This window comes from Saimiri boliviensis, chromosome 15 (genome assembly GCF_048565385.1).
Source record: "Saimiri boliviensis isolate mSaiBol1 chromosome 15, mSaiBol1.pri, whole genome shotgun sequence".
Lineage (NCBI taxonomy): Eukaryota > Metazoa > Chordata > Mammalia > Primates > Cebidae > Saimiri > Saimiri boliviensis.
Window position 1 is genome coordinate 71554903 of NC_133463.1, and position 24512 is coordinate 71579414.

The 24512-nt window shown below is 47.9% G+C and overlaps 1 protein-coding gene across 1 annotated transcript in view; it reads left to right on the plus strand.

The window, feature by feature from the left end:
- ZHX2 (zinc fingers and homeoboxes 2) overlaps nucleotides 1–24512 on the plus strand; it is a 185107-nt gene that overhangs the window by 5124 nt on the left and 155471 nt on the right. The window lies entirely within an intron of this gene.

Consider the following 24512-nt stretch of genomic DNA (forward strand, 5'->3'; position numbering starts at 1 on the left):
GCAGCTCCACCACTCACCGTCAGGATACCTTTGGCCATGACCCTCACCACTGCTTTAAATCAAGGAGATGATATCAGAGGATGTCAGAGGCCTTCCCAGCATCAGTGACGTCACTGCACTGCAGCCTGCGGAATGCAGAGGGCCGGCCTCACTGATTTTCTTTGCTCAGGGTATTACCTTTATGACTTTGAGCTATTACTTACCTCAATTTTCTTATCTCTGAAATGGAGATCATTTTAGTAGCTGCGGTATGAGTTGTTAGGAAACCTAAGAAATTTGTAAAAAGGCTTAGCATACACCTCACACATGAATTGTGCTCAACAAATCACCATCATCACTGCAGTCACCCCAAGGAAGTGACTTGATTGTAAATTTGAGGTACCGAGTAATTAGCATGTGTGGATTTCATCATCAGTCCCAGGACCCTGATTCATCTCATTGCCATTCCCCTTCTGCCTCCCCCCACCCCCAGTACACACATGCACTCATTCGGTGGCAAGTCAGAGCAACTGCTGAAATGGAAACCTGACTCTGGAATATCACAGCGAGATGCTGGTGCGTTGTGCCGATACCGCAATGTGCTGTGTCATGGCCATGTCCAGACAGCGCAGCTCAGGAAGGTATGCTTGGCTGTGCACACACCCCTTTGATAAGACAGTAAGGTGGACCTTGTGTTCTGCATTGACAAGAGTATTTCATTTTGAACTGAAAAAAATGTTATCCTGATTCCCCTCCCCCACCCTTCTCAAATGCCCCTACCCTACATTGAACAGGTTGTGATTTTAAGAAGTGCCACCCACAGTCTTCTTCCTGTTCTTACACTTGTATTTATGCAGTTAAGAGGGGTTGATTGGCAGTGATTGTGTGTGTGTGTAACAGACGCCAAGAAGAAAAACAGTCCTGACAACAGTATATCAATTTCCACCCAAACTTTAAGATGGAATAGAGACACCAGAGCCAGAACCTGTTTCATTGCTGATACCTCTCTTTACCCCTTGGTGGGCAATATTTACCTGTTAAAAGCCACAGTTCACACCCTTTCTTCCTTTTTCTATCCCCACTACTCCCTAACATTAGAAGAAACACTTAGTGGAGACTAATCTTGTTACACAGCGTTTCACTGCAATGGTATTTAACACATAACAGAATCTGCAGTGAATGAAATTCTTGTGCTATTGATCCGTTGGGGCTCAAATATGAAGGAATGTGAGCCAGGCATTCATTGTGGTGTAAGAGATCTGTGGTATATTTTAGGGGTGTACATGCCTGGTTTGGGATGGAAGAGCAGGGAGCCCACACTGAGTTTATCTTGCAGAGGGGAATCAGCGAAATCCTGGGGACCATTTCCTGTCAAGTTCAGGGTCAGGGAATAGATTCCTGGATCTCTCGGGCCTCAGAGAGTAGCCAAATTGAGTTAGCTCTTTCTTTAGAAGGAAATCCTCTTTGTTGGGGGCCCAGGGGCCACTTTTGTGAGAGAGAAAAGGAGCCTGCTATTGAGGAAGAGAGGAAGAAGGTTATGAATGAGAGCTCCTAGGCTACAGCCTCTCCTTGTCCTGGTTGGATGCCTGCAACTGCAGCTGCTGGGCTTGGAGACATCTGAAGAACACTGAAGAAGGACCAGAAGTCTAAGTTAAGGAGGAGGTGGCAGGCACTCATGCATGCCTGCATATGCTGTGCAGAGGTGACCATTTAAGCCAGTGTTGCAGAAAAGACTCAAGCAAAACACTCCTTAGCAGGCCTAACAGTTATGACCCCACAGCCATCTCATCCCCCACAGCCTGGTCCACTCTGGCTGGTGAAACTGAACAAATACAAAGCTCCCTATACAACCAGCTGCACAAAGCTCCCCACATACCCAGACACAGCACAAGCACACAGTGTTCACTGTGTTAGGAAAAGCAACAGCCCCTGAAAAGTAAGCACCTACTATGTGCTAGGCACTGTGCTAAACACTTTCCCTTCATTGTGTCATTTAATCTGATCCCGAGGAGTAAATTGAGAACCGTGGTGTAATTCCACTTAAAAGGTAGGAAAAACAGGCTGGCGAGGTGGGTTACACCTGTAATCCCAGCACTTTGGGAGGCCAAGGCAGGTGGATCACTTGAGCTCAGGAGTTCAAGACCAACCTGGCCAACATGGTGAAACCCCATATCTATAAAAAATTAAAAAGTAAAAAAATTAGCTGGGTGTGGTTACACACACCTGTAGTCCCAGCTACTTGGGAGGCTGAGGCAGGAGGATCGCTTGAGCCCGGGAATTCAAGGCTGCAGTGAGCCGTCATGACATCACTGCACTCCAGCCTGGGCAAGAGAGCAAGACCCTGTCTCAAAAAAATAAAAAATAAAAAGATAGGAAACCAAAGCGCAGAGGGGTTAAGTATTTATTCAAGGTCTTAAAGAAGATAGCAGAGCCAGGATTCAAACTCAGGTTAGTCTGATTCCAGAGCTTTCTGATGTTGTATGTAAGTCTTCTGGAGGCCTGGCCCACATCAGCCTGGAAGAGGACGTGTGGGGAGAACGGATGGTTTTAGATCGTGCTTTGGGATAGTCTGATTGCTTTTCTGTCTGATAAGGGGTGTAGGGATGTGTGCCTGCCTGCTTGAGCATGTGTGCACGTGTGCACATAAGAGTTTAGTCAAAACAGTAGAAAATGACAAATCCACACCTGTTATCTAAAGCTCCCCAAAACACTCCTCAAAAAGGGGCCATTATAAAGCCTCTATCAGTGTCTCCAACAGAACATTCTCCAGGGGCATTGCGCCCTCCGCCATCTCCTCCCTGAGTCTGGAGGGAAGGAATCCCCGTGGGCCGAAAGCTGCAAAGTTTGAGCGGGAGGAGAATCTGGGTGCTCCTTTCAGGATGCCAGTAGCCTCACCAGCCAATGGGGGAAGGGGGTGGAGGAAGCAGGCAGAGGGAGGGTAGGGAGAATGGCTGTGTTGCTGTTTTTATACAATAAAAGAGGATCATTGTAATTGGGAGCCTTTGAATCATAACACGTCTGCCTATGGCTCTCCCCAGCTGCAGAGCCATTAAGTTAAATAGCGCACAGAAAACTCCTTTCAGCTGATACTACGTTCCCGCTGTTCCTAAAATATGAGACTGGGCTGAATTGCTCCTAGGACAAAGCCATCTCAGCCCCCACCCCAAGCCCCTGGGTGTGTACCCAGAACCCCCGCCCAGGGATCTCCATAGCCTGTGGAGGAGGAAGTTTTGAACTTATTTTCATTTGCGTGGCACTCTGTCTTTTTGAAAATAGATTCTTTAAGATATTTGCACACAGCCTGGTCAGAGCTGGATGTTATGGTGAAGTTGTTTGTAGCAGTGGTGGTCTGGAGGGAGTAGAGAGAGGCCAGGAGGGCAGCACTGGCAGTGATGGGGTATGCCTTTGCTTTTGTGTGGAGGGGGTAGACAGGTGGATAATACAGGCATGTGGACTGACAGAAGTTGGAGAGACTACCTTCTGACCAAGACATTTACGGGAAAAAATGGGTTCCAGGCAGGAGAGGATTGAAGCACCAGCTCTCCCCTAAGGTCTCCTAATAGAGAACTCTGCGGTTTCATTATCTTATAGAACTGCCTGTTACTTCCTTCCGGGGAACTTGGTGTTAGAAAATTGATTCTGAGCATGTGGTGAACTTCTGCCAGAGACACATAGTCCAGGAGAGCCCGAAGACTGCACGTTGTTTCCAAGAATCAGGGCTCTTGGGCAGACAGAGCCACAGAACCGAAACTGTCTTGATCACTTTGCAGTTCAGGGTAAACATTCCAAAGAACAGAGAGCTTGCATTCGACAGTGTGAACTTGGACAGTGCCTGACTTCGGCACTTTTAGAATGGGATTTATGGATTTCCTGATACAAGGCATATAACGTCCTCTGGAATCACAGAAAGTGGATTTTGAAGGATGAGTCTAATAGCCACATGGCGCATTGGTAGGATCCATGAATGCTCTAGCTGAAAAAAATGTTTAGGGATCACATAGCCCAGCTTGAGGAAACTGAGGCACGGAAGGGTAAAATATTGGCCCAAAGTTGCACAGTCCTACAGGCATGTGTTATTTTTCTTCTTCTCTACAGTCTAGCTGAAGGCCCTTCTGTTTCCTCGGGCAGCTGCTCATCACAGCACCTTCCCTCCCGGCTTCCATTCCTCTTTCCATTCAGCACTCACTGAATGCCTGCCAGAGGAAGAAAACAGTGTTCCTGCCTTCCGGAGGTTCGCAGTCCTGGACACTCAGCGACCCTATCTGCTGGCCCATCACCATGCTAGCCCTCACAGACATCACAGGCACAAATTCTACATGTGTTTTGTGGGTGTGCTCAGGCAATCCTAAGAGATATTGGGATTCTGTTTTGGTTTGTTGTTTTTGAGACAGAATCTTGCTCTGTTGCCCAGGATGGAGTGCAATGGCACATTCTCGGCTCACTGCAACTTCTGCCTCCCAAGTTCAAGCAATTCTCCTGCCTCAGCCTCCCAAGTAGCTGGGACTACAGGTGCGTGCCACCACACCTGGCTAACTTTTGTATTTTTTTAGTAGAGACGGAGTTTCACCCTGTTGGCCAGGCTGGTCTCAAACTCCTGACCTCAAGCGATCCTCCCATCTTGGCTTCCCGAAGTGCTGGGATTACAGGCATGAGCCACTGTGCCCAGGGATTCTGTTATTCCCATTTAACAGACAAGAAAGTACAAAGTGGGGAAGTTCTTTATGCAAGAGTTCTGGAAGCCAGGCAGGCTCGAGCCACATCTGATGTTCATCAAGCCTGCGCATGTTTAACCCCTCCTGCCCTCCATGCACCTGAGGCTCTAGCAAAGGGGCTGTGGCCCCTCCTCCATGGCTTAGAACCCATGGCGGAGCCACAATCCAGCACTGAGGGCAAAAGCAAGGACGGGCGTGTGTTCAGGATCTTCCTCTGCCAACGGTCTTCCTCACCCATGATTTTTCCCAATTTATTGGATGCTCCAGATATCTGCACGCCGCAGCCCATGTCATTTGTACAGCAACCCTACTGATACATATTCATATTAACCCCTAGATAATATGAAGGTCAGAGCCAGAACTTGACATAGGTCTTTGGAATCCAAGACTTGAAGAGTTTCACCCACATCAGGCAGGTGCCTGCAGCAGCTGCTGCAGCCAAAATAGCTGATTAGGAGACCTGTGTGGGCACAGGCAAGTCACTTAGAAACACAGGAGCATGGGTGACTGCCCGCCTTTTAGTTCCCCCAAATCCCCCTAAAAATGAAGGCACTTCAAGGGAATTTAGGCAACTTTTTTTTTTTTTTTTTTTTTTTGAGACAGAGTTTCGCTCTTGTTGCCCAGGCTGGAGTGCAATGGCGCGATCTTGGCTCACCGCAACCTCCACCTCCTGGGTTCAGGCAATTCTCCTGCCTCAGCCTCCTGAGTAGCTGGAATTACAGGCACACGCCACCATGCCCAGCTAATTTTTTGTATTTTTAGTAGAGACGGGGTTTCACCATGTTGACCAGGATGGTCTCGATCTCTTGACCTCGTGATCCACCTGCCTCGGCCTCCCAAAGTGCTGGGATTACAGGCTTGAGCCACCACGCCCGGCCAGGCAACTTTTAAGTGAGCAACAGATACTTACTTGAGCATAATAAGTATTAAGATGATGTATAGGGGCCAGGTGTGGTGGCTCACGCCTGTAATCCTAGCACTTTGGAAGGCCAAGGCGGGTGAATCACCTGAGGTCAGGAGTTCAAGACCAGCCTGACCACAATGGTGAAACCCCATCTCTGCTAAAAATACAAAAATTAGCCGGGTGTGGTGGTGCATGCTTGTAATCCCAGTTACTTGGGAGGCTGAGCAGGAGAATCGCTTGAACCTGAGAGGTGGAGGTTGCAGTGAGCTGAGATCATGCCACTGCATTCCAGCTTGGGTAACAGAGTAAGACTCTCTCTCAAAGAAAAAGAAAAAAAAAGATATTATATAGGATACTCTCAGGCATTGTGCAATGCTGTGCCATAGGTATTATTAGCCCTATTTTCTAAAATAGCATTATTGAGATATAATTTACGTACCCAAGCCTCACCCACTTTAAGTGTAAAATTTATTGACTTTTAGTATCTTTACAGAATTAGGCGACGTTACCACAATGTGACTCTAGAACATTTTTATCACTCCAGAAAGAGACCCTGTGTACTCATTAGCAGTCCCCACCCATTCCCGTTTTCTTGCACTCCCGCCCAGCTTAGCCCAAGCCCTACACAGCCACTAATCCACTTGCTGTCTCTGTAGATTTGCCTTTTCTGGACATTTTACATAGGTGAAATCATACACCATGTGGTCTTTTGTCTGGCTTCTCTTCTTTCCCTTTGGAGGTTCATCCAAGTTGTTGCACGTATTAGTGTTTTGTTTCCTTTTATATCCTGTTGTGTGGATATACCACATTTTGTTACCTATTCACCAGTTAATAGACAATCAGATTCTTTCTGCTTTTTGGCGATTATGCTGCTGCTATGAACGTTCATGTACAAGCCTTTATTTAGAGATGTGTTTTCATTTCTCTTGGGTAGATACCCAGGAGTGGAATTGCTGGGTCATGTGGTAACTCTATGTTTAACTTTTTGAGAAACTGCCAAACAGTTCTCCAAAGCGGATGCATTGTTTTTATGTGCCGACCAGCAGAGTATGAGAGTTCTGACTTTGCCGCATCTCTGTCGACCCTTGGTATTGTCATTAGCCCCATTTTACAGGTGAGGGAACTGAGGCACAGAGAAGGGAGGGTCCCATGGCTAGGGTGGAGGAGCAAGACACACACATCCACCTGGTTAGTGGACTGCCCAGGGCCAGGACTAGAGAAAAGCAAATGAGGTACCCAGCATGAGAAATTGAAGGTGGCACCCACTCTCGGGTTCATACAAGTGCAGAGTGGCACCTGAGCGAGAGTGCATTCCTAAATTTTGCATCCTGAGTACCTGGTTTGCAGTATACCTCACCCTGATCTGGGCTCTGCCACCACTCAGCTCCTAGTGTATATGGCACTGTGCTCAGTGTTGTGGGGTGGACACAGAGATGGCCACACCACTGCCCCTTCCCTGGAGGTACTCAGTGTGGCTGGAGAACCCACGCATCTGCAGCTCCCACAGCTAGCCTGGCTAGACTTACAGAGCTGAATTGCTGCTCACAGGGTTGCTGTGAGAATGAGAGGGGATCATACTTGTGACGCACTTAGCATGGCGCCTGGCGTCTAGGCATGCCCCAGAAGTGCTGGCTGGTGTCGTTGTTGTCATTGGCATATGTCTGACCTTACCTCCTGTGAGGATGCCTCTAAGTTCCTATACGTTGAGGGACATCCTTATGCCTTGCATCTGTGGTGGGTAGTCCCATCCTATCCCATGAAAGGAGAGACCATCACCCAGGGACCAGGAAGTGGCCTGGGATGAAGGAAACTGGACATCCAGGCCCTCCTCAGCCCCACTGATCCTGACCCGGGCATCACAGGTCCCAGCCACAGAGCCCAGCACTGGCTCCAGTTAGCTCACGGGTTCTGTTCTGGGCTATAGATACTCCATGCCTGGTTCTGTTATCTCCTAAACCAGAGTGTATTGCCGTGCTCCCCACACATGAGAAAACACCTGCTGGATGATACTTGGGACAGCCATGGTGAGCCAGGGTTGGGCTGGCCTTGAGTTGTCTCTGCTGAATGGTCAACCCCCCAGTTTTCCCCAGCTGGGAGTAGGGGCCCTGTCAGTAGCCTTTGTTGTAACCAGCTCAGTCTGCCGGCCTTTCAGGGTTCAGTTCGGGGAAGGGAGTACTAATTGATCTGTCGTAGGAGATTCGGGAAATCAACATTGAGAATTCTAGATGAGTAAGAGATGTGTTGGTTACAATGATAGAAATGATGAGCGCCTTCTTGCAAGTTTGGTCAAAGGCTACGTAGATTCCACAAATGGCTTAAATGGACTCACCCCTCTTAATCACAGAAGCTCAGGGGGCTCTGCCTCTGGGAAAGACTGCTTGCTGGCAGGACCATGGGACCAATGGCATCAGACCTCCTGCTGCCGCCCTCCCCAGCCCAGTGCACACACTGTGTCCTGGCACCCACCTGCTGGCACACCCTGAGTGTGGGACATCTGTGCTGTTGTGAGATACCTTTTGTTATATACTATCCACCAGTCATCGTAAATGTGGATTGGTGCCATCCTGAGTCCTTGAATTTGCTGAACTCTGGAGCTTTATGTTTGATTCCTACCTCCCTACTCAACCCCCTGACACCTGAGCACCTGGGCACCCAGCTTTCACTGCATGATTGCTCAATAAATAGTTGCTCAATTGATACACAGAATTCAAGAAAAGAGAGTCTGAGTATGTTGAAATAGGAGTGTGACATCATGTTGGTCCTAACTGAACAAAAGTGAATAGAAACTATTCCAGAGTTCTTTTTCATCTGTTTTCTTTTGCTTTTTCCTAACAAGAGGGAAAAGGAGGAGGTCTTATTAGAAGGAATACATGTTGTGTCATCTGTCACCAATCTCTCCCTTCCCCCTTCCTCCACACCACTGAGGTTCTAAGACACAAAATTTGTTCATATTTCACTAACTGCCCAAAAACCTCTCCTGGTGACTGCTTTCCTAGGGGTCACAAACCCAGATGCTTTCAAGAGCTTTGCAGGTAGCATAAAAGAGTGAAAGGGTCAAGTGTAGAATAGTAGGAAGCAGTGGGAGTGGGTCAGAGTAGAGAGCATATGTCCAGTCTAAAGATATTTAGATTTTTTAATGGGCTCTCCAGTCCACTACAGACTGCCAGTTGTAATTTCTGACCCATAGGATCAAGTCCAAATTCCTGACCCTGGCATGGTGGCTCTTTAGAGCTGAGCTCTACCCACCAGGCATGCTTTGCTCTAAAGCCTTCCACATCTGCCCCACACTTCAGTCATATCAGACTGACCCCTGAACCCCAAAAGCACTGGCTTCTCTCCCCTTTCATTCCTTCTCTTCAGAAAAACTCCTGTAGTTCCTTCTTCCCAGAAAGACTGACTTCAAGCTTAGCAGAACCTACTCTTTTCTAGAGAGATTTGTTCTCTCCTCTAAGAGGTCAATGTCCTATGGAAATAACCTGCTAGAAATCTTAGCTGATGGATTTTGATCTATTTGTACATCTGCCTCCCTGAAATACTACGAGCCACTCCTCCACCCCAAGGGAAAGGTTCCTGTTTGTCTCTGTGTTCCCAGCACCAGCACAGGGCTGGCCCACTTCATAGGCTCAAAATGAATGTCTGTGGAATGATTGGATGGTTATATGAATGCGGAAGTGGCTCTTTTCACCGCAGCTTGTAGGGAGTTCTATGCTCCTGGATTGGCACAGGTGCACAATGAGTCGCTGCTCGCTGCTGCCCCTGGTGGCAGGTCATTGCCACAGCTTGGAAGGACCATCACTGGACTATTTTGTAAGGAAGCAGTCAAGGCAGTGTCTATCCCAGGCCAGCGTTGTCCCAAGTTCAGGCGCTCTTGACCTATCTTGGCCAACCTGCCTGCCTCCCTGGCCTAGCCCTGCTGCCCTGTCTGGACACCTGGCCTCTGGGTGCAAGCTGGGTCCACTTCCTCCCTTGGGCTTGGCCTTATCCCTTGTTTCCTCTCATGAGTACCGTCTCCACCTTCTTTTGTGGCACACAGAGCCCTCTCACAGCTGTCCTTGCAGGATCTTTCTGCTACTTCCAATACTAAACTTTTTTTATAGAGTCTGAACTTGAGACCAAACTCTATTTTAATCGTGGTAGGGAGGCAGGATGTAAACGTGTTAAATGTCAGCCATTGAACCAAGCACGTTGTATACTATACCTTGTTTTATATTATTTAATCTCAACTACCCCCTTTGGTAGAAATTTTTAGACTCATTTTACACATAAGGAAATTGAGGCTTCAAAGAAATTAACTTGCCCAAGTCACACAGTAAAAGGCAGGGCTGGGATTTGAAGCCAGGTCCGAGTGACATCTGAGCCCATATACTTGCCCTGTCACAGTGCTGGACTGATATGTAAAGGACATTAAGATTCTTTGTTAAGGCCAGGCGGTGGCTCGCACTTGTAATTCTAGCACTTTGGGAGGCTGGAGTAGGAGGATCACCTGAAATCAGGAGTTCAAGACCAGCCTGGCCAACATGATGAAACCCTGTCTCTACTAAAAATACAAAGCTTAGTCAGGCATGATGGCGGGTGCCTGTAATCCCAGCTACTTGGGAGACTGAGGCAGGAGAATTGCTTGAACTCAGGAGGCAGAGGCTGCAGTAGGCTGAGATCGCACAACTGCACTCCAGCCTGCATGATGGAGTAAGACTCCACTTCATCAAAAAGAAAAAAAAGATTAAGTCCTTAGCAAGTAGGATATGTAGACACTGGCCCTGGCTTTCCCACCAGAGTTTAAGATTTTGCTTATGAGAGACCACACAGCAGAAACTAATAAGAGCAGTGTCTTTTTTCTTCCCTTTGGAGGCACTCCTTAGCACTGACACAGCTTCTCACCCTCAAGACACTTGTCCTCTTGCAGTGGTCACCAGTGGGATGGTGGGGGACAAAAGTCTTTTTTTTTTTTTTTTTTTTTTTTTGACAGAGTCTCTCTCTGTTGCCCAGGCTGGAGTGCAGTGCAATCTCAGCTCACTGCAACCTTCACTTCCCAGGTTCAAGCGATTCTCCTGCCTCAACCTCCTGAGGCATTGTGATTACAGGTGTCCACCACTATACCTGGCTAATTTTTTTTATTTTATTTTTTAGTTAGAGACAGGATTTCACCTTGTTGTCCAGGCTGATCTTGAACTCCTGACCTCAGATGATCTACCCGCTTCCACCCCCCAAAGTGCTGGGATTACAGGCATGAGCCACCGCACCTGGCCAATTTACTAAATCTTAATCATCTTAGTGTGCCATGTTGTGTAATAGGAAAATGGGCTTGGGATTCCAGCCTACTATTTGCGTGTGCATACACCCATGTTTAAGTAATAAAAGGTAGCAGACCATTCTGTAACAATTCTTTCCCTTTTTAAGTTCTTTGTGGAGCCACTCTCCTGAAAACAAAAGTCAGGTTAACAAAAGAAAAACAAGCAAACGTTTATTAATTCGTGCTCTGCCCACCAGGTGGGAGAGGCCTTAGTTCAAAAGTATTTCTTTCTCACGGTGGTAGCTTAGGGACCTTGCTTAAACAGTATTTTAACAAAGAGCCATAAATCCTATGAAGTGACAAGACAAAGAAGAGAGCAGTTCCCGTCTTGAAAAGGCGGGAAGATGTGGGAAGACAGTAAAATCTGTTCCCAGATTCCTCGGGTGCCTGCTGGTGCCTCCAGTAAGGAAGGATTTGTGTCCTCTCATCAGGCACACGCAGGCTGGCAGGGTGTTCTTCTCCATCGTCAATGTCTTTCACTTACTGATCCTCAGTAGTTTGGAGAAAAGTATTTTGGAATCCTTCAGGTGCAGGAAACCTCCGGGATAGGCACTGGATGAGATACGTGACTAGTCAGGTTAGGCTAAGCTACGAAACGGTGGCAGATAAACCCCGACATCCCAGTGGCTTCATAAGGCAGAGTTTCTTTCTTCCTCTCATGAAGCCCACTGAAGGATGGCAGCCCTCTAAGGCAGCTTCCTCCAATCTGGGACCTGGGGATCCATGCTGCTAAAAGGTTGTAGCCACTTCATTTGAAACAACTGGCTTTCAGGCTGCTGGAGAGAGGAAGAGAAAAAGAAAGGGGTAGGTACCCACTTCTAAAATTGCCACTTCTGTTCACACAACTTCGTGTAGCTGAAAGGAGCCTGAAGACTGTGGGGAAAGCACGTGCCTGTCGGGCCAGTAGTGCCCGTTTCTGCCCAGAGAGCCCTGGGCTGGCTGTGCTGCCTCGGCAAGCATTGTGCCTTGTTTAGTCTTCTGCTCACAAGGCAACCAGTTTCCCTTCTACCGCTAACAGGATTCCTGAATCCAGGCCCACAAAGAGTTTCGTGGCAAAGCCCAGACCCGAAAAGAAGCTTCCTGACCCTTCGTCCGGTGCCATCTTTGACCCTAAGGACAGCGCTCAACTGTCCCTCCCAACGGGATGTGGAGGAGCAGTCCTGGGCTCTGAAGCAACACCCAGACATTAAAAAAAAAATTTTTTTGCAGCCTATTTGCCTTTCTTACATTTTGAAGGATACCATTACAATTTGGTTTTACACTGAGCATCCAGTCTGGCATAAAGAAAATTAACATTTAATGAGCCTCTAATTACTGCCAGCACTAATGATACTGAGCATAACAATAGTCATGCTAATGGCTGACAGTTACCAGGAGGGTTCAGCATGCCAGGCTGATTCTCAGAACTACACAGATTAATTAATCTGTATACTCCACCCAGCTCCCCGGGGAGGGTGTTCCTGTGGTTCTCCTCATGAGAGAGGCCTAATTATCTCTATGGAACAGAGAAGGAAACTGAGGCTCGTAGAGGTGAAGCAACGCAGTGAGGAAGGGGCAGAGCCAGGCCGGTCTAGCTGATTCCAAACCCAGCATTCGGAGGGTGCATGTATGTTGGGGGATACAGAGAAGCTCAGGGTTAAACGCCAGCACTTGAAAGTTTTGTGTGTATTCAGCTACGTCTATGCATTCGGGGTGTATCAGAAGTGTTAGGGATGCTGGACCCTTTATTTATTCCTGCAGGAAATATTCCAGCCCCTGCTATGTGTCAGGCGCCATGCTGATCAGGAGGGACCCTACAGAGGGAGCTACTGCTTTCAGTCTAGACTTGTTTATTCTCCACTGAAGTTCCTTGATTTTTAAAAACATCATTTAAAGGTAACTGCAGATCTTTGTCCTGCCAAGGAATGGTGGTGTGTTGGAATTTTGGCTCTGAATACATTGCATCGGGCAGATGGACCCATCTCAAAAAGTAAGGACACTACTGGGCGCTATGGCTCACACCTGTAATCCCAGCACTTTGGGAGGCTAAGGTGGGTGGATCACCTGAGGTCAGGAGTTTGACACCAGCCATGACCAACATGCTAAAACCCTGTCTCTACTAAAAATACAAAACTTAGCTGGGTGTGGTAGCTCACACCTGTAATCTCCGCTACTTGGGAGGCTGAGGCAGGGGAACCCAGGAGGCGGAGGTTGTGGTGAGCCGAGATCGTGCCACTGCACTCCAGCCTGGGCAAGAATGAGACTCCATCTCAAAAAACAATACAAAAATTAGCCAGGCATGGTGGTGTGTGCCTGTAGTCCCAGCTACTTGGGAGGTTGAGGCAGGAGAATCACTTGAACCCAGAAGGTGGAGGCTGCAATGAGTGGAGGTTGCAGTGAGCAGAGATGGTGCCATTGCACTCCAGCCTGGGTGACAGAGCGAGACTGTCTCAAAAAAGAAAAGGATCCTCTTCAACCAACTGACCCTGTGATTAACCAGCCAGGCATTTGTTGGTTACCAATTTTGTACTAGTTCCTGTGGTGAACAATCAGCCAACCACGATGAAAGCCAACATTTGAGATCACCTAGTCCAATCCCCTGGGGTTTTGTGGGAGAGGAAATGGAGGCCCTCTCTAGGTTGTGTATTGCCCGAGATCCCTCTGCTACTTTAAAATGTGCCCATGTTAAAGCTGGCTCCAGAACAACAAACCAAACCCGTGACACAAACAGTGCTCCCTGCTCCTCTCCACTTACATGAAGGAGCGAGCATGATAGAATGTTTCACCACTCCCAGCCCTTTTGATGATAAGCCTCTTCTTTTGATCCTGATCACCACCTACAGTGTGCAGAGCAAGAGAACCAGCCCAGCCTCATCTCCCCACGCAGCTGCAAGTTTGAGGGAGGTGGGTTAGACAGCAGCAGCTCTTCCCTCCATCACAGAGAAAGAAAATGACACTTATAAAATCAAACACTAACTAGCCATGGAACCTGGGCTAGCACCCTGTGCTTTTGGCTTGTGCACCACTAATTTTTTTTTTTTTTTTGCTTGTTTTTTAGTATCAGAATTCTCATGCAAAGTTCTCTGACAAAGCTAATCATTTAAAATGGGTGGTGGTAGGGGGTGAAAGTGGGGGGGTGGGGATAAGAATCCAGAGAAGTTACATCTATTAAATATTATTTTGGTGAACTTCCACTTTTATTTTTTTAGCTTGTTTTAAATTCTGGAATTTTGTTCCCAGAAAAATAATACTGTGATTTGATTATCTCCATGGAGTAGAGGACTTGGTTGTAGCTCTTAGCCCACTGATAATCCGTGGAGCAAGGCTGAGGGCTCAACCTCTGTGACTGAGGAGCTCCTGGGGTAGGTGACCTGATAGCATCCTGAGGTCCAGGAAGCATCCTTCTTTCCCAGATTCTGGAGGAGACTCCTGTCCACCTTACTCTCAGCCCTCCACCTTTGCTTTGTAGGAGTAAGGGGCCTTCCTTTACGTTTGCTTTTTTTTTTTTTTTTTTTTTTTTTTTTTTTTTTTTTTTTTTCTTGAGATGGAGTTTCACTCTTGTTGCCCAGGCTGAAGTACAATGGTGCAATCTTGGCTTATTGCAATCTCTTGCCTCACAAATGATTCTCCTGCCTTAGCCTCCCAAGTAGCTGGGGCCACAGGCATATGCCACCACACCTGGTGGCTAATTTTGTGTTTTTAGTAGAAACAGGATTTCTCCATGTTGGTCAGGCTGATCTCGAACTCCTGACCTCAGGTGATCCACCCACCTTGGCCTCCCGAAGTGCTGGGATTACAGGCATGAGCCACCACGCCTGGACTAAATTTACTTTTGAGAGAAGAAAATGTTCTTTGTTCCCTCCTAGCTCATCTGGTACAGCAGGAGTCAGCTTGTCCTGCAGTTCAGATGGCCTTGATGGCAGAAGACCCAGTCACTGTTATGTCCTTCTCATCCCAGCCCCCAGCGCATCCTGCCCTCTTCCCCTGTCCTGGGTTCACATAGTAGCTTTAGCCAGAGTCGTGTCGTCCCTAGTGTTTCTGCTATGAGGCACCCCCGTAAGGAAGCTGGTGCATGGTTGCAAACCCTGGCTTCTGCAAAGACTGGAAGGGAGTCTCTGTGTCCTGGACAGCATAGTGGAGCCCCCGAGCTGTAGTGGGCACCTCTTGTATGGTATAGGTGCTCAATAAATATCTGTGGAATTTCTGAGCCAGGCAGTGTTGATGGACCCACAGTGACACATATCCAGGACACAAGTGACTGGAGACTTGGCACATTGGGGATTTGTCCTGGCAACTGATGAAACATGTTTGCCACATGTGTTATCAGTAACCCTAAGTTCAGGTTCACGGTGAGTGCTTGATTTAAGCATGAGAATAGCTGTGGTCACTGAAAAGCCAAGTATTTTTGAAACCAAGGCGGCGGGGGGGCAGGCACTGAGGAGGAGGGGGGAAAGAGAGAGAGAGAGAGAGAGAGAGAGAGAGAGAGAGAGAGAGAGAGACTGCAGAAGCTAAAGAACTAAGAACATCTTTTGCCTTTCAAAATCATGTGGGGAGCTTGCCTGAAAGAGTTGTCAAAACAAAAGCGACAACTGGAGTTATGGCTTGTGTAGACAGGTGCACATGCCCACAAACATACAAACATACAGAGCCAAAACACAGCACAACTCACAAGTTAAATATTTTTGAGCCTTTTGCTTGACGATACATAGGTATTTGTGTATAACTTTAACAGCATGAAAGGCACATGGAAGCTGATGATCACTTTTGTAAGTTCCAAATTGCTGATAATTCAACTCTGTAAATCAATGCTTTCAATGAGTGAAGAGGCTAGACATTTTCTGTAGTGTTTGGTGGCTTGTTTGGGTAAAATAATAACCTACAAAAAAATTTGTAATTCTAGGTTCGCAGAAAGAGAACATTTATTGCTAATTACCTACTTCATTATGTCTGTAATAAAAATTCTCAGGGCACATTGGGCAAATTATTTTAATAAAATAATTACTTAAGTAAACATATTCCTGCAAATTTCCCATAATGACTCTGTGACATGGAGTTCCCTAAGTTAGGACTTGACAGCCATCGTCATGAACAGGATTTTGACATGGGGCTTATATTTAAGGATCCTGGAAACACAAGGAGGTGTTTTCATTTCAGAAAACGAATCAAGAGACTAAGGGGTCAGGCATGGTGGCTCACATCTGTCATCATAGCATTTTGGAAGGCCAAGGTAGGAGGATTGCTTGAGTGCCCAGGAGTTCGAGACCAGCCTGGGCAACACAGTGAAACCCTTTCTATAAAAAAAAAAAAAAAAAAAAAAAAAAAGCCATGCTTGGTAGCACATGCATCTGGTCCCAGCTACTTGGGAGGCTGAGGCGGGAGAATCACTTGAGCTTGGGAGGTCAAGGCTGCAGTGAGCCATGATCATACCGCTGCACTCCAGCCCAGGCAACAGAGTGAGAACTCATCTCGAAAACAGATTAAAGAAGCAGAGATGTTTCATAATATCTTCCCTTGCCCTAAACGCACATCTGGAGGAAGATGACTGCCAGTTCCGGACACTCTGGCTTTCTGTTTGGATGTGCTGACATGGAACTTTTCTACGATTCTGAAATAAGTATGAGATCCGAGAGAAATTCCATATGCAGATAGGGGTCTGGAGACCTGGGATCACCCTGCCCAGCCACCCACAGCTGCTGACTTTGATTGGATCATTTATCCCTTCTCTGGCCTCAGTTTCCCCATTTAGAAAGTGGAGGTAGCCGTACAGTCCCTGGAGTTACTTTTTTTTTTTTTTTAATTGAGACAGAGTCTTGCTCTCTACCCAGGCTATAGTGCAGTGGCACAATCTCAGCTCACTGTAGCCACACCTCCTGGGTTCAAGCAAGTCTCCTGCCTCAGCCTCCCAAGTAGCTGGGATTACAGGCATGCACCAACACCACACCCAGCTAATTTTTATATTTTTAGTAGGGATGGGGTTTCATCATGTTGGCCAGGCTGATCTTGAACTCCTGACCTCCAGTGATCTCCCTGCCTTGGCCTCCCAAAGTTCTGGGATTATAGGTGTGAGCCACCATGCCCTGCCTCAAGTCACTTTTCTCCTCAGCAGTCTTCAGCTGGGTTGACTCTGCCCATCCCCGGGTGTCAGGGTTCTGTGGCTGCCCTAGCTCCCTTGCATGGCCTGTTGACTGAAGCCTTTCTGGACCTTGTATGTAAGGACTTGCCTTCCCACCCATATTGCCCCCACAGAACTGTCATGACATTTCTGGGGAAAGCCCACGTGGTGTTAAGCAAGCAGGCTGCCCTGCATGGCCCCTGCTAGTCCAAGCCAGGGGATACCAAGGCCATATGTCTGCAACTGATTTATACAGAAGCTTCAGGGAAGGGAAAGAGAAAGACAGCAGAGGAGCAAGGCAGGAGATGTGTTCCGGGTCTCAGCACCTGCCTGGTAAAGTGAATGGGTCATGTCAGTGAGCGGGCAAGCTGGCAGGAGCTGCCCATTCACCCTTCTTCTCTGGGACGCCGTGTTTATTTACTGTTCTGGACATCCCTGTTTCTCTTGGGAAGTCACTTTTTCCAGGGCTGGAGGAGGATGGCCGGCTGCCACCCAAGAATGCTCCCCTGCATCCCACCGTCCCCACTGCCACCCCACCCCCAGTTAGAGCTCTAGGGGACCAGCGGGTGGCAGCAGGAAATGCTTTTAGAAATAAGAAGGGCATCTGCAGGTGGTGTTGGGGGCAAGTTTAAGTGGTCAGCCCGGATTGAAACTCCCTCCCCATCCTCCTGTTCGGAGCCTGGAACAAGGGTGGGAGCTCCGGGGTTTGGAAACATCAAAGTGAAAGCAGCAAAGCAAAGGCAGCCAGACTTCCCCTCCCTCCCCCCACCCAAAGTTCTGGGATTATAGGCGTGAGCCACCCTGCCGCTAACAAACAGCCCCCACTTAGGTAGTGGTGGTGTGAGCCAGGCTTGGCGGTGTCACCACCTGGGGCCTTTTTGTTAAGGACCCCGATAGTGGCCCTGGCCCCGCCTCGCCTCGGACATGCTGCTCTCTGCTGCTTCTCCTACAGGCGTTCGCTGGTGGAATTCATGTCTTGCCTCTTCAGTCTCAGCTCTTCTGCCACCTCCACCCCGCCCCGTCTCTAGACTAGGATTTCTCCATCTCAGCTCATTTGGGCCTGGCTCATTCTGTCGTGAGGGGCTGCCCTGTGCATTGCAGGGTGTGTGGCAGCATCCTTGGCCTCTGCCAGCTCCATGCCGGCGGCACCTCCCCTCCAGCTTGGACAACCAAAACTGTCTCCAGATTTTGCCAAATGTGCCCTCAGGGGCAAAATGGTCCTGATCTCCTCTTTCCCCATGAAGAACCCCTGGACGAAATCACACCCACTGTTTTACCTTCTTCACTCTGTGAAATGGTCTTGTTTTTCTCTCTCTTGGTCCCAGTATGGCTCCCCGGCAGCTCATGAACCTCACCAGAGCTTCTGAAACTCCCAGTGCCCAGCCCCACCCACATGATTAAATCAGAATCTCTGGCATATGGGTGCATATTAGAGAAGCTTCCCAGGTGAGCCTGCTGGGCGGCCTGTTTGAGTCGGGCTGCTGTCTCCCCTCCCCCAGAGGAGAAGGCATTAGATGGAGGGCTGGGGCAGGCTTTGGTCAGTACATAGAATAGTGCCTGGCCCCTGGCAAGGACTCTGCACTATAAGATACAATTAATGAACAAATACTGCAGAAAACCCGTCATCACTGGTAGATGTTTGTAGGGCTTCTTTCGTTTTTGTCATTTATTCAACCATTTATTTATTTATTTTTTGAGACAGAGTCTTGCTGTCACCCAGGCTATAGTGCAGTGGCGCAATCTCGGCTCACTGCAACCTCCGCCTCCTGGGTTCAAGTGATTCTCGTGCCTCAGCCTCTCAAGTAGCCGGGACCACAGGTGTGCACCAGCTAATTTTTGCATTTTTAGTAAAGACAGGGTTTCACCTTGTTGGTTAGGCTGGTCTCAAATACCTGGCCTCAAGTGACTTGCCCACCTCGGCCTCCCGAAGTGCTGGGATTATAGGGATGAGCCACCATGCCCAGACCCATTTATTTAGTCATTCATTCAACAAATATTCATTAAGTGCTTGGTAAGTGCCTGTTGTGGTGCTGAATGCCGGGAAGGCAAAGATAAGGAAAACCTAGCTCCTATCTTCTGGGAGTCTCCAGTCTCCTGGGAGGCACATTGGCGGGTGCATAGGGTGACCCATACAGGGAAAGAATTGCTAGGCTGGAGGTATGCAGAAAGCAGTTCAGATGTTGAATAAGTAGTACCTGAATAGACACTGGGAAGGAGCCAGCGTCTCCCAGTGAGACGTTTTACTTGCCTTTTCACACTTGAACATCATCACAACCCGGCACCATTTCCGAACTGAGGTTCTGGGAGGTCACCTAACTCTCTTGGGGTCACCCGCCTATCTGTAGCCCAGCGTGGACTCAAACCCAGGTCTGTAGGTCTGTCTCACTCAGAAGCCCATTTTATTTCCAACGTACAATGCCGTGGCCAGAGCTGAAACCAGAACACAAGGCGTGGATTCCCTTGTGCACGTAGCGGCCACTGTGTTGCCTCAGTATGTGCATAGCATAAACCCACCCCCAGCCATCCCCCAGCTGTAGACTCCATGTGTGTTCCTGCCCCTGGAAGCTTACCTCTGAAGTCCCTTCATCTAAACTCTTGCATTCTGTGATGCTAAGAATCAGGCGGTCTTAATTTGGGTTCCCCAGATGCACATCCTAAGGCAAAGAGCTTCAAGTGCAAACAGCTTATGTGAGAAGCGAAGGGAGCTCTGGGTGGGTGGGGGTTTGAGGGGACGAGGTGAGATCTGGAGAGAAGGAAGCCAGGAAATAGAGCGTTGTCAAGCAGGTGACCACAGTGGGGAGTCCTGGGTGCCAGCACAGGTCACACACCTCAGCCTCAACGCTGTCCCAGCTGAATATTGACACGGGCGTGGAACCTGTTCACCAACTCCCGTCAGTCACTGTCCATGGACTGCTTTCGGAAGGAGCATAATTCTCCGATACTTCAGGCCTGGCCTGTGGGGAGCAGAGCAGCCACTGAAAATCAGAGTGACGCCCCGCCCCAGTGAGGAAACATAGGTACTGACAGTCAGAAGTGAGGCCAGTGTTCACTGAGATGGGAAGGACGGGGACGTGGGCCAGCCCCATAGCATCTACTGTGGACTCAAAGGAGCATCTCATGAAGATCTTTCCTTTTTGAAAGTTGTCAGTGCCACCTATGGAGCTCCTGTTACATACAGAGTTCCATGCCATGTTTAAAGCTTCGAAATGCCACATAAGAGCTTCTGTCCTAACAGAACTGGCTGTTGTGGGTAGATTGCCAGAGCAGCCCCGTACAGGCATCATCTCTCTACAAACGTCGACATCACAATGTCTAAGTCGCATCTCCCCAGCTCAGCAGTCGTGGCTCCTCATCACTGGGACCCGACCTCATCTCTGTCATTACTGTTCCCTGTCCCCTGCCTCGACTTCTCTGCTCTGGAATTTTTTAACTGCTTGTAGGTCCTGAAAAAAAGGTCCTTCTTTCTTTCCCTTTTCCCTCTATAAACTTTTGCACATTCCAGTCCCTCTTCCTTGTTGCCAGAATAGTGCCCCGTCTTTCACGAGTCTGGTTAGTATCACCACCTCTGGGAAGCCTTCTCTACCATTCTCACCACTAGGTCCCAGGTGAGCTTGGCCTTTGCACGGTTTCCTGTTCTTATTCCTATCAGATTAGTCATCACACACACATGATTGTAATTGCCTTTTTACTTACCTGCAAGCTTTCAGGAAGTCAAGGATGAATGAGTCACTTTCAATGGCATTAAAGTAAGGCCAGGGAATGAAAGCTAGGCCTGAATCTGAAACTCAGCTTAACTACTTCCTAATTGTGGGGCTTAGGTTGATCTGTATGCCTTAGTTTTTCTATCAGGAGAAATGGGCACAATAGGGGCTTAGATTGAACTGTGTGCCTTAGTTTTTCTATCAGGAGAAATGGGCACAATAGGGGCTTAGGTTGAACTGTATGCCTTAGTTTTTCTATCAGGAGAAATGGGCACAATAGGCTGGGCATGGAGGCTCATGCCTGTAATCCCAGCACTTTGGGAGGCCAAGGTGGGTGGATTACGAGGTCAGGAGTTCAAGATAAGCCTGACCAACATGGTGAAACCCTTCTCTACTAAAAATACAAAAAAAAAAAAAAAATTAGCTGGGTATGGTGGCTCATGCTTGTAATTCCAGCTACTCAGGAGGCTGAGGCAGGAGAATTGCTTGAACGCGGGAGGCGGAGGTTGCAGTACGCCAAGATGACGCCACTGCATTCCAGCAGCCTGGGCTACAGAGCGAGACTCCATCTAAAGAAAAAAAAGGGCAAAATAAGACTTTCTTTAGAGGAGTTTCTTGGGCCCTACCCAATAAGAGCCACCTAGAAAAGCAAGAGGAAACCTGAGAGCTGAGAAAGTCATCACAAGTTTCACAATCCAGAAAAGGGATCCCTCTGCCCAGGTCAATTTGTATGCATTACAGAAAACTCATGAACGAACTCTGCCCAGAACGTGGTGTGTGGGGCACCGGAGTTAGGGTCGCAGCAGGAAAGAGATGGCACACACAAACAGAGTAGTGAGGACCGAGTAAATGGAGGGCCTGATGGCAGAGGAGAGCGGCCGGTTAAGCAAAGCCAGCAAGGGAAGGGAAGCACTGGGCTCGCAACACCTGAAAGTCCTACCTCCCCCAGGCCTGAAGGTCAAGACGAAGGGTGGCCACTGGAACTCAAGCAAGGTGTAGCTGTAGGAGAGTGACTGTCCCACATGACACTGAAGAATGGTCATTTTACACGGCTGACATTTATCTTGTGCCAATTATGGCCGGGCACTGTTTTAAGCACAGTAAGCCTCATTTGTGGAGTATTACTGTCTGCCCCATTTCACAGATGGGAGAGCTGAGGCACAGATGGGAAAGCTGAAGGAAAGCAGAAAGATTAAGTAATTTTTTCTAGGTCTGACGACAGGGGAAGGGGGAATGAGGATAAATACCCAGACCTCCCGTTCTTAGACCCTTTGATCTCATGCCAATTCATCCCATTGGTAGAGCTCACTGGTAGAGGGTGGAGGGCGAGGATGTGCACTCACACAGCCCACAGGGTGGAGAAGGGTGGACAGTGGAGCTGGGCAGACAGTGGAGCTGGGCAGCACAGGAAGGGGGCCCCTTGGTGAGTGGAAGCTGCTATTGTCGCTGCTGCTGCTGTTGTCATTGTTGGATCACCAAAGCCTGGGACGATGCCTGGCGCCTACTGGGCAGGTGCAGGTATTTTCCAGTTGAATGAATGAACCATTGACCTATTAGCCACAAATTATAGCAACATCACTTGGATCCTGAATAGCGTATTTATTGAAAAATGAAATTGAAAATATTATCCTTTTAAGCTTCTGGTAATGGAGGAAATGGTTCATTCCTAAGAGTTTTAATAATATTACATATTTGTTGACTCAGGGAAGTCTTTTTGACATTTATTCAGGATTTCCAGACTGCATGGGACAAAAAGCAAAAACACTATAATCAGCATTACAGGTAGAAGTAGGAAAATAGAGTTTTCCTTTCAAATTGAAGTGTTAGGCACTTGGAAATAGGCTTTTACTTTAGGTGGAGAGCTTAACACTCTGCCTGAGACCACCCAACCAGGGATTTGCAGAAAATACGTGTTATGCCCTGAGCACTGGGTCAGGAGTGAGACTGTGGTGGGTGATAAACAAAGGAGTTAGGACTGACCAAGGGCGTTGGAGGCCAGGTTGGCCACATACAAACTAGGAATAAGAACTGATGCTTACTGTGTGCTTTTATGTGCCAGGCCTTCTCCTGCCATATGTGACCACCTTCTAGAGTGAATACTGCCATTAGACCCATTTTGTGGATGAGCAAACTGAGGCACTGGGAGAATAAGTAATTTGCTCAAGGTTACCCAGGTGGCAAATGGAAGACTCCTAACTCTGGACAGTGTCTCTGAACTGCCATGCCTTCTCCCTCTCCATTAGAGAACGGTAGAGATGAGGTCTCAGCTTTACCCCTTTTATTTTACAAATGTTGCTCAGAGAGATATTGTGACTTGTCCAAGGTCACCCAGCCTTGTTATTGGGAAAGTTCAAATGGCCTTAGTGCCTGCTTCTAACTCTGAACTATCCTGTCACCTTGGACAGGTCACTTACCTTTTCTCAGTTTATCTACTCATCTGAAGATGGAGCTAATAATTATGCCTTTAAATATTTTTAAGGGATTAATGATCATTTCCGTCTTGACTCCGCTTAGATATGAGCACCAAATTTATAGATATGTGTGCCTCAGGTCAACTTCAGGGTGCTAAGCAACAATACTGGCATATTAGTCCATTCTCATACTGCTAACAAAGACATACCAGAAACTGTAATTTATAAAGGAAAGAGGTTTAATTGACTCACAGTTCAGCGTGGCTCGGGAGGCCTCAGGAAACTTACAATAATGCTGGAAACAAAAGCAAACATGTCCTTCTTCACATGATGGCAGGAAGAAGTGCCGAGCCAAAGGGGGAAAACCCCTTTATAAAACCATCAGATCTGGTGAGATCTCATTCATTATCCCAAGAACAGCAGCATGGGATAACCATCCCCATGATTCAATTACCTCCTACCAGGTCCCTCCCATGACGTGTGGGAATTATGGAAACTACAATTCAAGATGAGATTTGGGTGGGGATACAGCCAAACCATATCAACTGGTTAGAAATAATAGCATATAGAGCACTGGCTCTGGTCAGCAGAGTTCAAAGCACAACTGTTAACCCAGGTAATTCGTTATTTATAATCCATAACTCTCACTGAACTCCTTTCAGATTTACAGCTGAGGAAGCCATTGCAGGAGAGTGACCTGTCAGATTACCAAACATAGTAACGTGAACCTGACTAGCCTGAGTTGGAGCTCCAAAGTGCTAGCTAGACGATTAACAAATATTGTCAGTATTGTTTCATTTTGTGCTGCATGTACTTTTCCTCCAGCAATAGCTATAGACACACACACACACACACACACACACACACACACACACACAGAGATTTGTTTCTTATAAAAGCTGAATCTGGAAGGGACTGGTCTTTTTTGCAACCTCCTAAGAGAGATGGTGATAAATGCCATCAGTTCCACCTCACAGGAAGAGAGACCAGAAGCTGTGAGGTTCTTGGAAAGGAACAGAAGGGCCCGGGAGACTCAGCCCCTGAAATGATGTTGGCAGTTATATCATAACAGAGAGATGGCAGATGTCTGCAGTGGCTGGAGGAGGAAACCTGAAGGCATTATTAGGAAGAGGAGTTGGGGCCAGGCGTGGTGGCTCACCCCTGTAATCCCAGCACTTTGGGAGGCTGAGGTGGGCGGATCATGTGAGGTCTGGAGTTCAAGACCAGCCTGGCCAAAATGGAGAAACTCCATCTCTACTAAAAATTAAAAAAAAAAATTAGCCAAGCATGATGGTAGGCACCTGTAATCCCAGCCACTAGGGAGGCCGAGGCAGGAGAATCGCTTGAACCCAGGAAGTGGAGTTTGCAGTGAGCCGAGGTCACACCACTGCACTACAGCCTGGGCAACAGAGCAAGACTCCATC